Source organism: Xenopus laevis, chromosome 6L (assembly GCF_017654675.1).
Source record: "Xenopus laevis strain J_2021 chromosome 6L, Xenopus_laevis_v10.1, whole genome shotgun sequence".
Lineage (NCBI taxonomy): Eukaryota > Metazoa > Chordata > Amphibia > Anura > Pipidae > Xenopus > Xenopus laevis.
Window position 1 is genome coordinate 53588267 of NC_054381.1, and position 13781 is coordinate 53602047.

The 13781-nt window shown below is 39.3% G+C and overlaps 1 pseudogene; it reads left to right on the forward strand.

Moving 5' to 3' along the window:
• Positions 1–13781, forward strand: part of LOC108705554 — a 100182-nt pseudogene that overhangs the window by 16578 nt on the left and 69823 nt on the right.

A 13781-nucleotide genomic window follows, 5' to 3' on the forward strand; every position in this document is an offset into this window, starting at 1 on the left:
CATGACACATTGGATAATCCTATCACAGTAACTACACAGAATCAACACCTCTGTGAATTTCAGACGTCACCACTCTGAAGAGTTACAATGTGCCATTGTGATTGAATTAGTGGAAGAGTTTATATGCCGAGAATTTCCCACACCAGTCAGTTGAACTGAAGAAGCTGCTCGGATGAGTAGTGAAACGTCTTTAATAATTACTCAGCAAGTCCAGTTGTTTTTTGAATTACTTGTATTAGATATTGGGCTATGGTCTGTCTAGCCCTGATTTAAACTGACATATAATTTTATACTGTACCAGACATGGATTTAATCAGTAGGCTGTTACTTCGCCTTCTTCTGTCTTGGCATCACAGTTAGATAAAAAGCTCTATAGAATAGAGACTCACTGGGGATATTTCTACTCAGGGCTGGGGCTAAAACTAGGGGTAGGCAGACGAGGCACTTGCCTAGCGTGCAATGGGGGGGACCTAACACGTACCTCTTTTGTAGACTACTCCTAGCGCGGGCCCTTGTCCCCCCAGCAGCAGGTATTTCACCTCCCCCACCTGTTGCTTGTTTGTGCATGAGCAGGGGGCAAAGCAACTGGGTTGCCTAGGGTGTCCAATTGGCTCAACCTGGCACTGTCTGGGACTGTGAATTATCTTCTGCTGCTCCTATTGCAGCACATCTAATCTCAATTTGCCCTCACTTGACTCCACACTGTATGTTTCTTAATACAACCCATGAATAAAGCACTTTTATTTTCTGTATGACGTCTTGTATGTTTTTCCCCTCTCTGTGGCTTTTCACATTATTCAGCCACTATTTATGAGAAATAATTTTGCAGCCTCAACCCCATTTCTCAGAAATCATACTTCCTCACATTTTCTCTGTGCCTTATTCTACTTTCCCATATGACGTGCTGATTTTCGAATGAGTTTCTACTATTGAGAAATATAATTCTCCCTCTATCAGTCATTAGATGCCTCTCCAATTAAAGACAAATGTCAGTTCTTGGATGTTTGTATTTAAAGCCCTTTTGGGTAATCCATGGCTCATAATAAATATTGAAAAGGGGTCTCCAAGTAGTAAGATGATTACTCACCAGATAAGGGAAGAGGCCCAGGTGCACAGCCCTGAGCCCTCAGCACGGGGAGCGGACAAACCGAAAATTCTTTAGAGCAGGTTCTCTATTTCTAACTGTGAGTCACAAATTGAAAATTCTTTAGAGCAGGCACTCAAATAAAGATGCCCCTGATGAAGTATGGCTAATACGAAACGCGTTGAGCTTTGTTAATAAAATATTTAGTTTTAAAATTACTTTTCCGCATTGAGTGGGATTTCTGAGCCCTATACACCTGACTCTGGACCGCTGAACTAAAACATACAGGAGATTGTTTTTCACACAAAAAGTGGAGACGCCGCCACAATCACCCTTGTTCAGCAGAGACCATCAATCAACTGCACGGCAAGAGAACTGCTACCAACGATTGCACAATGAAGGCTTCTTACGTCTTCTTGTGAGTAGATCCAGTTATCTCCTTTCAATACCCGAAAATAATTTACTACACTATATATTGTATCTTTACATCTAGGTACTGGGACAAAAACGTAATATCCCCTAGCGCACTGAACTTTGAATACATATTCAGTTTTTTATCGTGGACCAGTGGATCCAACGTTATCCTCGGTGCTGCTGTTTTTTACTAATTGGGACTTTGCGCATAGCTCACCCCTGTTTGCTGTTTCTACGCAAATAAAGGCAATCTTCCACAGTCAGTTGAATCAAAGTGAAGCAGTTTATTGTGTCCACAGTCTTACGCATTTTGTGTTACAAACAGTCATAGGCCTATATAAAAAATATACCATTATGTTAATCACAGTGGCGTAACTACCGGGGGAGCAGGGGGTGCGATTGGGCCAGGGCCCGCACCCCCTCAGGGCCCCCTGGCAGCTCGCATGCCACTGACTTTGACGGAGTTCTGGGCGTACGGAGGGGGGCGGGGGCCCGGCTGCATGTCCCACGCCAGGGCCCGCCCCCCTCTGGTTACGTTACTGGTTAATCATCAGGTCACTGCACAGATCCCCATCCCTAACCAAAATCAAACAGCACACAACCTTCCTCCCCATCCCCAAACTGAAACCATAGAGATGCACAGCAGGGTTGGTTGCTGCCATGGCTTTGTCTCTTCCAGTTCTGGAGCTGATTGCTGAACAGGAGCACAGTGGAAGCCTATCTTGTTCCTGGGAAAATATTCAGGAACCGTTATATTCCCTTTAAATGCAAAGGCACACAGTGATTTAAGCGTTTTGCTTATCAAGCATTTTATAGCTCCATGAAGGGTAGGATTTGAAATCAAAATTTTACTTAAAATAGGTAGTATCAAGTTATAGGAATTTATCCAGTGACATAGCTTGGGTTGGATTTGATATATTTAGGTAGTTCTAAAAGCCATATCCCTTAATACAGATTTGTTCTTTTTCACAGGTTCGGCAAATTCTCAACCTTGTGGAAAGTAAAGAAGAGGAAGTTTCAGAATATTTTAAAAGTGTCCTTTAAAGCATACCAAAAGCTTATTTTAATTTAACGCCATGGTTAGAGGAAATTTGCTTTGAGGCCTCTGAACAAATACTTGTTTAACTGTTAAAAACAATGACCCATGGCATTATTCTTTGATTCAGCATAATGTACATTGTTTGCAGATTAATCTTGTCATGACACTAAGGCGATAGACTCTAGAAAAAGTGAGAACCGATATTTGCCTAAATGTCTTTATCATGGGACTAACCAGTCATGGGTAAAATGTTGCTCATCTGCATGGCCGAAAGTCATTTGTTTATAAGAATGAGGAAATACCAGGTATTGGTTATTGGGAAATTCATATTGCTTGGAATTTGTTTATAATTATATAAGTATAAGAATCCTTTATTTATATAGTGCTGACATATTACACAGCCTTGCAGTGACATGGTTCTTCAGTCACCTCAATCAGGTCAGTTTCATCAGGAACACGGACGTTGGAACAAACAACCTCCATGCTAATAGTGCTCTGGTTTGCCAAAAAAGGCTTAGAAAATCATGAAGGAAAACATTGTATTTAGATTTCAACCTATTATAATTTGTCCAAACAACGAATCAAAAGGCACATTAGAAGGCTGTATTATAGTGATAATTAATATGAGCTGATTCACTTATCTCTTAAGGTCCGTTGCTGCCTTAAGCATTGCAGGCCGGCTTGGTTTAGTACCAGGTACCTCTTTTCTTATCCTCCCAGACATATACTGCCGCCATCCCCTTCATCACTACACTAGAACCACAATTTTAAATTTTCCTGCAATTCACATCGATTTTTCATGATCCCATACAGACAAGCATTGGTTTTTTTCCAACCAGATTTTCAGTTTTCCCAGAATTTACAGTGTTTTGATGCCACAACATGGAAAACGTAAAACTGTTGTACTGTATTTTAATGGTGCTTACTGGGATGTTGGCCACCCCATTTACATGCAAGGTCTGTGTTCTTACATCAGTGTTAACCCATTTTGGAAAATTAGATTTAGGTTAGATTTATAGCTGTCCCTAACTTTCTTAAATAGTTATTTTTAAACTATTCATTGTTCATTTTGTTATTTATTTATTATAGTTACTGTTTTTAGCAGAAAACTAAAATGTGAGCTGTGTTGTGATGTCAAATAAATAAAGTCTTACTCGGAGAGAGAAGAGATGATGCTTCAGGAAACATATGTCAATGGGATAATGGAACTGATAAGTGCAGCAAATGTGAATATAGGAAGAATGGAAGAACTCAGCTCTTTGTTTGATGGCAATGGAGTGACTAATGAAGATAGGGAAACAATCTTTGTCTTTGGTAATGCAGCCATGGAAAAGACCATGTTGATCCAAAATTGCCCAAGTCAGCCAAAGGAGAACGCTTCTGTGATATTAAATTCGTATTTAGGTTTAGGGGCAGGAAGTTTAGTTTGTTCAAAAAGAACACTTTAATAACCCTAGAGGACCTTCTCTTCAAGTACAATTGCAACCCTGACCATGATCCAGAGGCAGTGTATAGATATATGCATCACTTTCCAGAAACTGTGTTGTTTACTTTTGATGGCTTTGATCTGATTTTGACTTGAATAGCATTCCAGATGTCTCCTCGCCATTTACTCCCACCCACTGAGTGGTCCATTTTTATCATCTGTTGAGTGGAACACTGTTAAAAGAGTCCAAGAACGTTTTGACAGCCAGAACAGTAAACCAATTTCCCAGAATTCTCATCTGTAACAAAATAATGCTATGGGGCTTCTGAGCAAATGTATTTTTTAAGGAACCTGATATTCACAATTGTGTAGTAAAGCACCTTGAAGCAATTCACAATTTCAGTAGCTTGTGTTCAATACCCCTTTTTTTGCTGGATTATTTTCAAGTCTTATTAGCACTTTCACTCTATTAAAGTGGATCTCTCACAAAGACATAAAAAGTTGTATAATAAGTCCTTTTCAAATTAAACATGAAATCCAAATCCTTTTTTTTTATTAGTGTTCATAGCTGTTGTAAACTCGTTTAAAAGTCTCAACTGTCAATCAAATATTGCCTGCTCCTCCTCTATGCTTTTAACTTTCCATTCGGCACTTCCTAGATGTCACTGTTCTCCCCACATTCCCCTGTTCTCTTTACCATTTAATTGTGTAGCCAGGGCATGGGGTTGGACATCGGGTCCCCCATTCTTGTGCACAAACAAGATTTTGCGATGATGCAAGGCTTGCCTTAATAACAGTGTGCACAACATGGGTCCTGCCTGCTTGCTATAATTATGAATTTCCAGACTGAAGGAAACAAGATTCAAATAATTTATAAAGTGTAATTAAAGTTCATTTTGCTTGACTTACATGTTAAAATAGGATTTGGAATAATTATTTTTGGGTGACTGGTCCCCTTTAATGACTGTCAGGAATTTTCAAGCAGCTCAGTAATATTAACAGACATCTTTTTACTTGTTAGTGAAGTTCTTATAAACATGTCAAGTAATGCATTTTTCAGTAGAAGAGACAGTAGAAGCCAATCGGAGACTTTTAAAAATTGCAAGGACAATTAATGGTCAATAAGTAGGCTTGCTTATTCAGGGATGAAACGGTCCAAGTTTGTCTTTGATCAGGATGCAATCACCTCTATAAGTATTAAGGATGCACTGTATCCAGGATTCGGTTCGGGATTCAGCCAAGATTTCGGTCGAATCCTTGTGCCTGGCCGAACCGAATCCTAATTTGCATATGTAAATTGTGGGGAGGGCTTTTTGTTACAAAAACAAGAAATTAAACCAATTTTTTTCCACTTTTTCCTGTCCCGTCCCTAATTTGCATATGCAAATTAGGATTCGGATTCGGTTCAGTATTCGGCCAAATCTTCCTAGATGGATTCGGTGCATCCCTAATAAGTATATCTGAGAAGTATCTCAGACAAATTAAAGAGTATAGTGTACTAGGTGATTATTCATCTTTTGAATTTTTTCATATGACCCTGCAGTCCTTTACAGCCTTGTTTCTTGTGATTGATGACAAAACTAGCAGAATATTTCAACCAGTGCACTTACACAGAAGATAAAGAACTTGGCAATTCTCCTTGGTCATGTATATGTGCATGTAGAGATAGCAAAGGAGATCCTTTCAAGAATAATGTCCACCTGTAGTCACCTATCAATCTTTTTGTCTGTCGCTTCTTCTCTTAACCAAAACAGAGCCTTTAAAAGGACTTGGTGCCCCCATCAATACTCAAGATCAAAAGAAAAGCACTAACTTTACCAAAGAGTTAAATCCCACCTAAAAAGCCTACCTCGATCCCCATTTCTGGAATATAACCATGTACATGCATTAACTCACTTTATTTGGATGGCACGGTGCATTTGTGAAACACAGAGTGAGAAAGTGGGAAAACTAGCAGCCAAAGTAAATTAGCATTTAGAAAGGTAACGGTTGCCAACTAAGTTTTCATTTAGAAAATGAAAGCATTAATAGCTCTCAAGAGACTTTATTTTACATGAGATGCTGTGTAAAAACATAATAAATAAAAGAAGCCTTGTATTATTACTATATTCAAGTGACAAAGAGCCTCACAGGGCCCCAAATGTAGTGCTGAGAATAAACACAGAAGTTTGAGCAGTTAACCTGCAGTGTCGCCTGTTCTTGCTTAACTACAACTCTCTTGGATGTTATTTCGCTTTTCTATTTCATTGATTTAAATGATAAATGACAAGTGCACCTTTGCGATAGTGGAATGATAATTGTGTCACGTCCACAGATTATTATTGTTGTAGCACATTTCAGTTTTGAATTCAGTTCCTGTTGATCAGTGATCTCCAACCAGTAGCTCGTGAGCAACATGTTGCTCTCCAACCCCTTGGATGTTGCTCTCAGGGTCCTCAAAGCAGGTGATTATTTATGAATTCCAAGCTGGAAAGCAAGTTTTAATTGCATAAAGACTAAGTATAGTGCCAAGTAGAGTCTCTTGTAGGCTGTCAGTCCACATAGGGGCTACCAAATAGCCAATCATAGCTCTTATTTGGCACCCAAATGGACTTTTTCATGTTTGTGTTGCTCCCCAACTCTTTTTACATTTGAATGTGGCTCACGGTTCAAAAAGGTTAGGGACCCCTGCTGTAAATGAACAGTAACACTAAAGAATACTTATGGAAATGGCATACAGTGTACTGGGTAATTTCAGGCACTGTGTCCATCATTTTTAGATGATCAGAAGTCAGTAACAAATCACTTCAGATAAGAGATCATGTATTTTAGAAAATAGGTGTATGTTAGATTATTAGTGATGGGCGAATAAATTGGTCAGACACGAATTTGTTGAAGCTGTGGTGACAATTGCCAGGCCAAAAATCCAGAGCGTCAAAAAAAGTTTATTCGTATGCCCACTGACTTTAAAGTATTTGGACCAAATAGTCACTCGTATAAAAACTGTCACTCGGGGCAAAATTGACGTGCAAAATAATTATTTTGACGCTCATTAATTTCATGAAACGAGACAGATTCACCCATCACTGTAGATTATCTAACAAATTATCATTTGTGATACTGTGGGCAAGTTCCTGTTTATATAATAACATGTCACAGGCAGTTAATCACTTATAGTGTTTTTAGTTTAAAAAAAATGTCAGCATATCACATGGCAGTGTCCTCTTTCTGTCGGCATACCCCTTGCTAACCACACCCTCCTGATGAGTTTTGTGTCATTGGGCACTTGATCAGAGGTGGTGTGACTGGATTAGGTCATATCTTTTTTATACCTATCTTATTATATATATTACCATTCAGGGTGCCCTGTTGTATCCTATTTTGCCCATTGTTTGGGACCAAATAATTTTAGATGTGCTCGATTAGTCATGGATTTTACTTGATAGGCAGATTGTTGTTTTATTAATGCTACCAGTACAAAATGTTGATGGGGGCCCCCGAGGTAACAGTCCCAGTGGGCCCAGGACCCCCAGTCCGACACTGATGTTGATTTTTCTTATATAATGAATGTCCGTTGCCTCTTTTTATTGACACACAGGCTCAGATCACTGATGAAGGGGCCAGAGTTTTGTATGAAGAATTGGTTAAATACAAGGTCAACACCTTTCTTGGGTAAGTATAAACTTAAGATATTGCCAGAGGTTTTTATAACGAGCGTTACAAAACAGGCAGGTATTTAATTTTGCAGTGTGTAATTCTTTTTAAGGAGCCCCCCTATAAGATATATTGGATCTAACTCTCAATGATTATGACACCCAACTCCTTGATGAAGAGAGAATGAAGAGAGACAGATGCCGCGGGAGGAATAGTGAAGATACACTTGATTATTTCAGAAACAATGCCGAATTTTTAATTGATTGTGTTAAGTTTATTTCAGTTTGTTGAAGCTTATATTAAATTTCCATTTTTGTAATAGTTCCCCTTTAATGATAGAATCTTAGGGGCAAATTCACTAAAGCGTGAAGCGTCTAACGCTAGCGCAAATTCGCCAGCGTGACGTCATTTCGTTACTTTGCCGATTTACTAACGGGCTGGCGTAAATTCTAGTGGACTTGCTCTAGTGCTACTTCGCACCCTTAAGCCAGGCAACGTTGCGCTATGGCGAAGGGACGTAACTACGCTAATTAAATAACTTGCACATTTTACTGAACGTTACCTCTTGCTCCAGACTTGCCTTCGCCACCTCCGACCAGGCGAAATGCAATAGAGTAGATAGGGATTGCTTCAAAAAAAGTTGAAATTTTTTCAAAGTCCCAAAAAAACGCTGGTTTCTTTTCCTTTTTTAAGGGTGATAGGCTGAAAAAGATTGTACATTTTTTTGGGGGTACCCTCCTTCCCCCCCCCCTACATTTCCTAACATATGGCACCTAAACTATACAGTGGGCACATGTATAGGGCAAAATAACAACTCTATTTTATTCTATGAAGCTTTCCCAGGCTTGTGTAGTGTAATGTATTTGCTGCTACATATACGTCCATTGTACTTTAACTTGGCGCCGTATGCAAATAAGGCATCGCTAGCGTAACTTCCCCTGGCAAAGTGCGGCGAAGCCTACGTTAGCGCAAGTCCTCAGTTTACTGAATTTGCCCCATAGATAGAGAAACCAAGAACCTCATGCCGTCTAGTTGACACCTTTTAGAATCCCTAGACCAGGGATCCCCAACCTTTTTACCTGTGGGGAGCAAAACCGGCATGAAAAAAAATTCCACGAGGGTACAAAATGAGGGCTGTGATTGGGTATTTCATAGCCTCTTTGTGGACTGGCAGCCTACAGGAGCCACTGTGTGGCAGTACATGTGATTTTTATGCATTTAAAACTTCAAGCCAAAAATTTAAAAATAAGCACCTGCTTTGAGGCAGTGGGGATCACTGCCCTAGAGCATAGAACCTTCACCATGAGCCAATGTTTCCAGCACCCCAGAAGAGAAGCATTTATTCTAATGACAGTGTGCCTTTAATAGAGTGTCACACAATGTACAATAGGGGCCGCGCATTCAAGCAAATCACTCACTACACAGATTTGTAGGTTTGAGGCAAATTATTTATTGCATTAAAACAAGTACCGTTTAACCAAAGAGAGGAGAAGAGAATTATTCCTGTGTTCATGTCTTGTGACTGGGTGCACCACCAATACCAGTCCCCTCAGCTAGCTGCCACATGTAACTGCATTATTACATCACATACACAAATACCAATTGAATGTGCTACTGCCCGGGTTACTTTGTAGACTCAAGAAGGCAATAACCTGCATTAAAACTACATGTTTCATGTGGGAAATACAATGGATGGTAGCCGCACCTTCTAACCAGTTGTTTTATCTTTAGGGTTGCCCCTTAAACCTAGAGTTAGAAGCAACTTGGCAAGGATGTCCACTCCTATATAAATATTTGGTTTAGTGCTCAAGGAGAGACAAAAAGTGGAGTATATGACGTCGCACAATCCTAAAATACCCTTGTGTTAAACATTGTGTCTACCTGCTTAAGGTGATCAACTTTGCATTGATATAAATAAATAAATTATTGTGTTTGTGTTGTGATCATTCCAATCAATCTGTGATTCTCACAACAGGATTAGATAAAGTGCATTGTTGAACAATTCATAGTGACTCAATTAATTAAAGTGCATGGTGCTTCATGGTGAACGTGGGAATGTGCTTAAGCCTGCGGCTTGAACTGATTAAAGAGACTCGTAAAAAATAACTTTTATTTCATCTACTAAAAATTCATTGATTGAAAGGGAATTGATTATTAAAAACACTAAAAACACTTAAAAAACAGGTGGAAATCGGATCTGAATTTTGTATGAAAAGGGGTGACAGTGTAAATGTTTCCTTAGACTGTTCCCATATCGATCTCACGACACCCGTTCCCCTATAATGGCTGAATAGTAGTCAGGGAGTGCGTTAAGGAAAGGTTGGCACTGCTGCAGTGATCTCCAAAGCGACTGAGTAAAGGTAAGCGAGGATTGGGGAGATGCCCCTTGATTGTCGAGCGTGATGTCAGCCACTGTACAGTATGGTGTGCGCAAAAGTTTTTTAACTGACACTGTGTCCTCTCAGAGGCACCTAAAGCGTAATGGCCTATTCCCTAGACACTACAAAAGCGACACAACACACTGACAGATCCGCTGCACGGGACGGTCTGAGGATGGGTTCCCCCACCCAGGAATTGTCCGTTCTTTCCCCCTAGTCCTCTAACCCACTGCGTGCTTGAGTAAAGTTCCTTATAGTTCCCAATTGTTACAACCGCTAAATTAGCAGCTAAGCTACGGTGCCTGACGCACGTTTCGCCGGTTAGGCTTTTTCAAAGGCAAATGGCGGCGTGTTCTCGCGATATTTACGTCCTCACGAACACGCCGATTGGTCTCTTGATGTCACGTGACCCGCAGTCGTCACTACGTTTGTGTCTTATGCAAATGGCTCATGTGATCATAACATCCTTGTCTTTGTATTGAATACAATACATTGTAGCGATTCTGATCATATTGGCCACTGTTACAATACTTCATTCTGACATTCCATGTTTATAGATACTTTCTATCATTAGAGTAGCGCTTAAATACATATGAATTCACACTTCTTAATAAGTTACCTGCTGTTTAATCAATGTATAAGGAAGCCAAAGGACATAACTTTGGTTTTCTATATTTTAATTTTTAATATTGTCTTGGATCTTTTTAGACATTTTAACAGATCCTATTTAAGACAAATATGCCTAACAGAATTGTAATGCTTATAGCTTCTATGAGCCTATATACGTGTGTAAGGATAAACTCTCATTTAGACCATGGGGATTGAGAGTATTTAATTCATAGATCCATCTGCTTTCTGTTGAAAGTAGTTTGTGGTCTACATCCCCTCTTCTGATTCCTAGAGAGATTTTTTCAAGAACTGACACTGTTAAACCATCTGGTGAGCCATTATGGTGTAAATAAAAATGTTTCCCTAAGGGACTGACTTTTTTGGGGTAAAGCAGTTTTTTATCTGTACACGATGAGTCTTGAGATTGAGTTTCCAATAACGTCCTCTGTGTTGATTTTATACTGTTTATATGTTCGGAAATCCTTTTATTTAGAGATCTTTTTGTTTTACCTATGTAATGTAAATTACAGGGACAGGTGATCCTATATATCACTGCGTGGGTTCTGCAGTTGCTCCACTGCCGTAAAAGATGTTTCTTGCCGAATCTGTCTTCAACCTCTTTGATATTATGTATATAGGGGCAGATGTTACAAGAGCCACATGGATATGTGCCCCATTTTTGTTTTGATCTTTTTCCTTTTTTATTATTAAAATGACTTCGAACCAATAAGTTTTGTAAATTGGGAGCCCGTCTCGATGTCATTTGTGGAAATGTTTGAACATATTTACTCAAGGTAGAGTCAGCATGCAAAATGTGCCAATGTTTTTTCAGGATAGATCTAATTCCATTCCACTGTTTGCAGTATGTTGTAACGAATCTTACACTCTCTTGATTGGACTTTTTTCGGTTTGGCATAAGGTTTGTGACCTGGATATAGATTGTGATCTTCTCTTTCCCTCCCTTATTGATCTGTTACTGTAGCCACGTTTTTTTAACCTTTTGTTAACTCTTCAGCTCTTTTCCTAAAGGTGAAATCATCAGAGCAATTTCTCCTAACCCTCAGGAATTCACCAATAGGTATTGCTTTTTTCACATTGCTTGCATGGTGGCTGGAAAAATGTAATGTAGAGTTAGTGGCGGTTTCTTTCCTGAACATATCTGTTTGTAAAAGACCATTATCATCCTTAATAATGGTTATGTCCAGAAAGTCTATCTTGGTAAAATCGGCGGCATATGTAAGTTTCAAATTGAGGTCATTGTCATTTAGCTCCTCAATGAACTCATGTAAAGAATCCACTGTGCCTTCCCATATGATTAGCAGGTCGTCAATGTAGCGTATCCACTGGTTGATCTTGCAAGTCCATTTTTCATGTTCTTCGGAGAAGACGTAAAACTGTTCCCACCACCCCAAAAATAAATTGGCATACGTGGGGGCAAATGGAGCCCCCATCGCTGTCCCTTGTATTTGTAAGTAGTATTTTTCGTTGAAAACAAAATAATTGTGCGTCAGACAGAATTGTAATAAATTCATAAGAAAAATTCTGAGATCCAAGTCATAATTGCTCTCACATTCGAGAATAGTATTGACTGCTCTTATGCCTGCCTTATGGCTGATGCAGGTATATAGTGAGGGTGACGTCACAGGTTACTAATACAGTATCTCTGCTGACCCTGATATTTTCTAGTTTGCATAATACATCTCTGGTATCTTTAACGTACGATGGGAGAGAAGTGACGAAAGGGCGCAATTTTGTGTCAATATATTGACCTGCAATCTCACATAGGTTTCCATTGCCTGAGACTATCGGTCGGCCAGGGGGTCTCTCTTTATTTTTATGGACTTTTGGTAACATATAAAATGTTGGTATCCTTGGATTCTCGTTAGACAATGCATTGAACTCTTGTGCAGAGAGTAAGCCAGATTCTTTAGCATCACTTATGAGATCATGATATTGTTTCTTGTAGCTATCAGTGGGATCCTGGGCAAGTTTGGTATAACATCTGGTATCATTTAATTGTTTTAAGGCCTCTGCTATGTACATAGTTTTGGGCCATATCACTATGTTGCCTCCCTTATCTGCCGCTTTGATAAGAACATCATCCCATTGTTGAATTTCTTTAACTGCTCTTTTCTCAGCTGGAAAGGGTTTGGAGGTTGGTCTGTGAGTTAGAATATTGATTGGTATTGCTCCCAGTTTCTATATCAGATGTGTCAGTCTCAGTCAATTCACGATCAGAATTGGTTGGATTATGTAATGATCTTTCACTTTTTCTTCCCCATTTATAAATGTTCCCTGTTTTGAAGTCCTGCATGTCACGCATAAATTTTTGTTTTTTCTTAAAAATAGTGTCCTGTTCTAATTTATCTAGTTGATCATTCATTTTTGATATGAACGCAGTATATTCTACACAATCTTTGTATTCTTGTAGTTGGGTTTCCTTGTTCTTAATTCACTCACAGACCAACCTCCAAACCCTTTCCAGTTCCCCCCTAGAACCCGCTACTTTTTTAGGACAAGGAGATATAAGCGGATTAGAAGGGGGGGCAAGAAGATTAAGGAACAGAGAGAGATGGGGTTATCCAAGGCAGAATTCCTGGGAGACAAGCAGGGGGAGGGGGCATTGGAGATACAGGAAACAACAGAGGAATTAAATGTGATCAATTTAAGTGATCACGTTCTGACAAATACACAGTTAGAAGTTTTAAAAAAAGGTTTATCCTTCTCCCCTAGCTGCAATGTAGACAAATTCACCCTGTATAAAGACCTGTTTCTCTTTTGTAGAAAATTACTTCTAAAAAAATATTATTCTATACGTGATCCTGTAACAATGGGTGATCAAAACCCTGTATCCAAGGTAACTAGATGGGACAATCCTTTTGATCTATTTACACCACAACAGATCATTAATGAGGAAGAAAAGATCTTTAATAATGCTTTACATGATTTATGCTCACTTTTGAATGAAGAAACAGCACCAGAAAGACAATTTAAGGTACAAAGTACTTTCACCCCTATGAGCCAAATCTGTCCAGCTGTCCAAGTTTTTGGGGAACTGGTAATGAAAGAATTTAACTCACTATCTGACACAATTAATGGGAACAATATGTCGCAAGCTGAGAAAAGAGCAGTTAAAGAAATTCAACAATGGGATGATGTTCTTATCAAAGCGGCAGATAAGGGAGGCAACATAGTGAT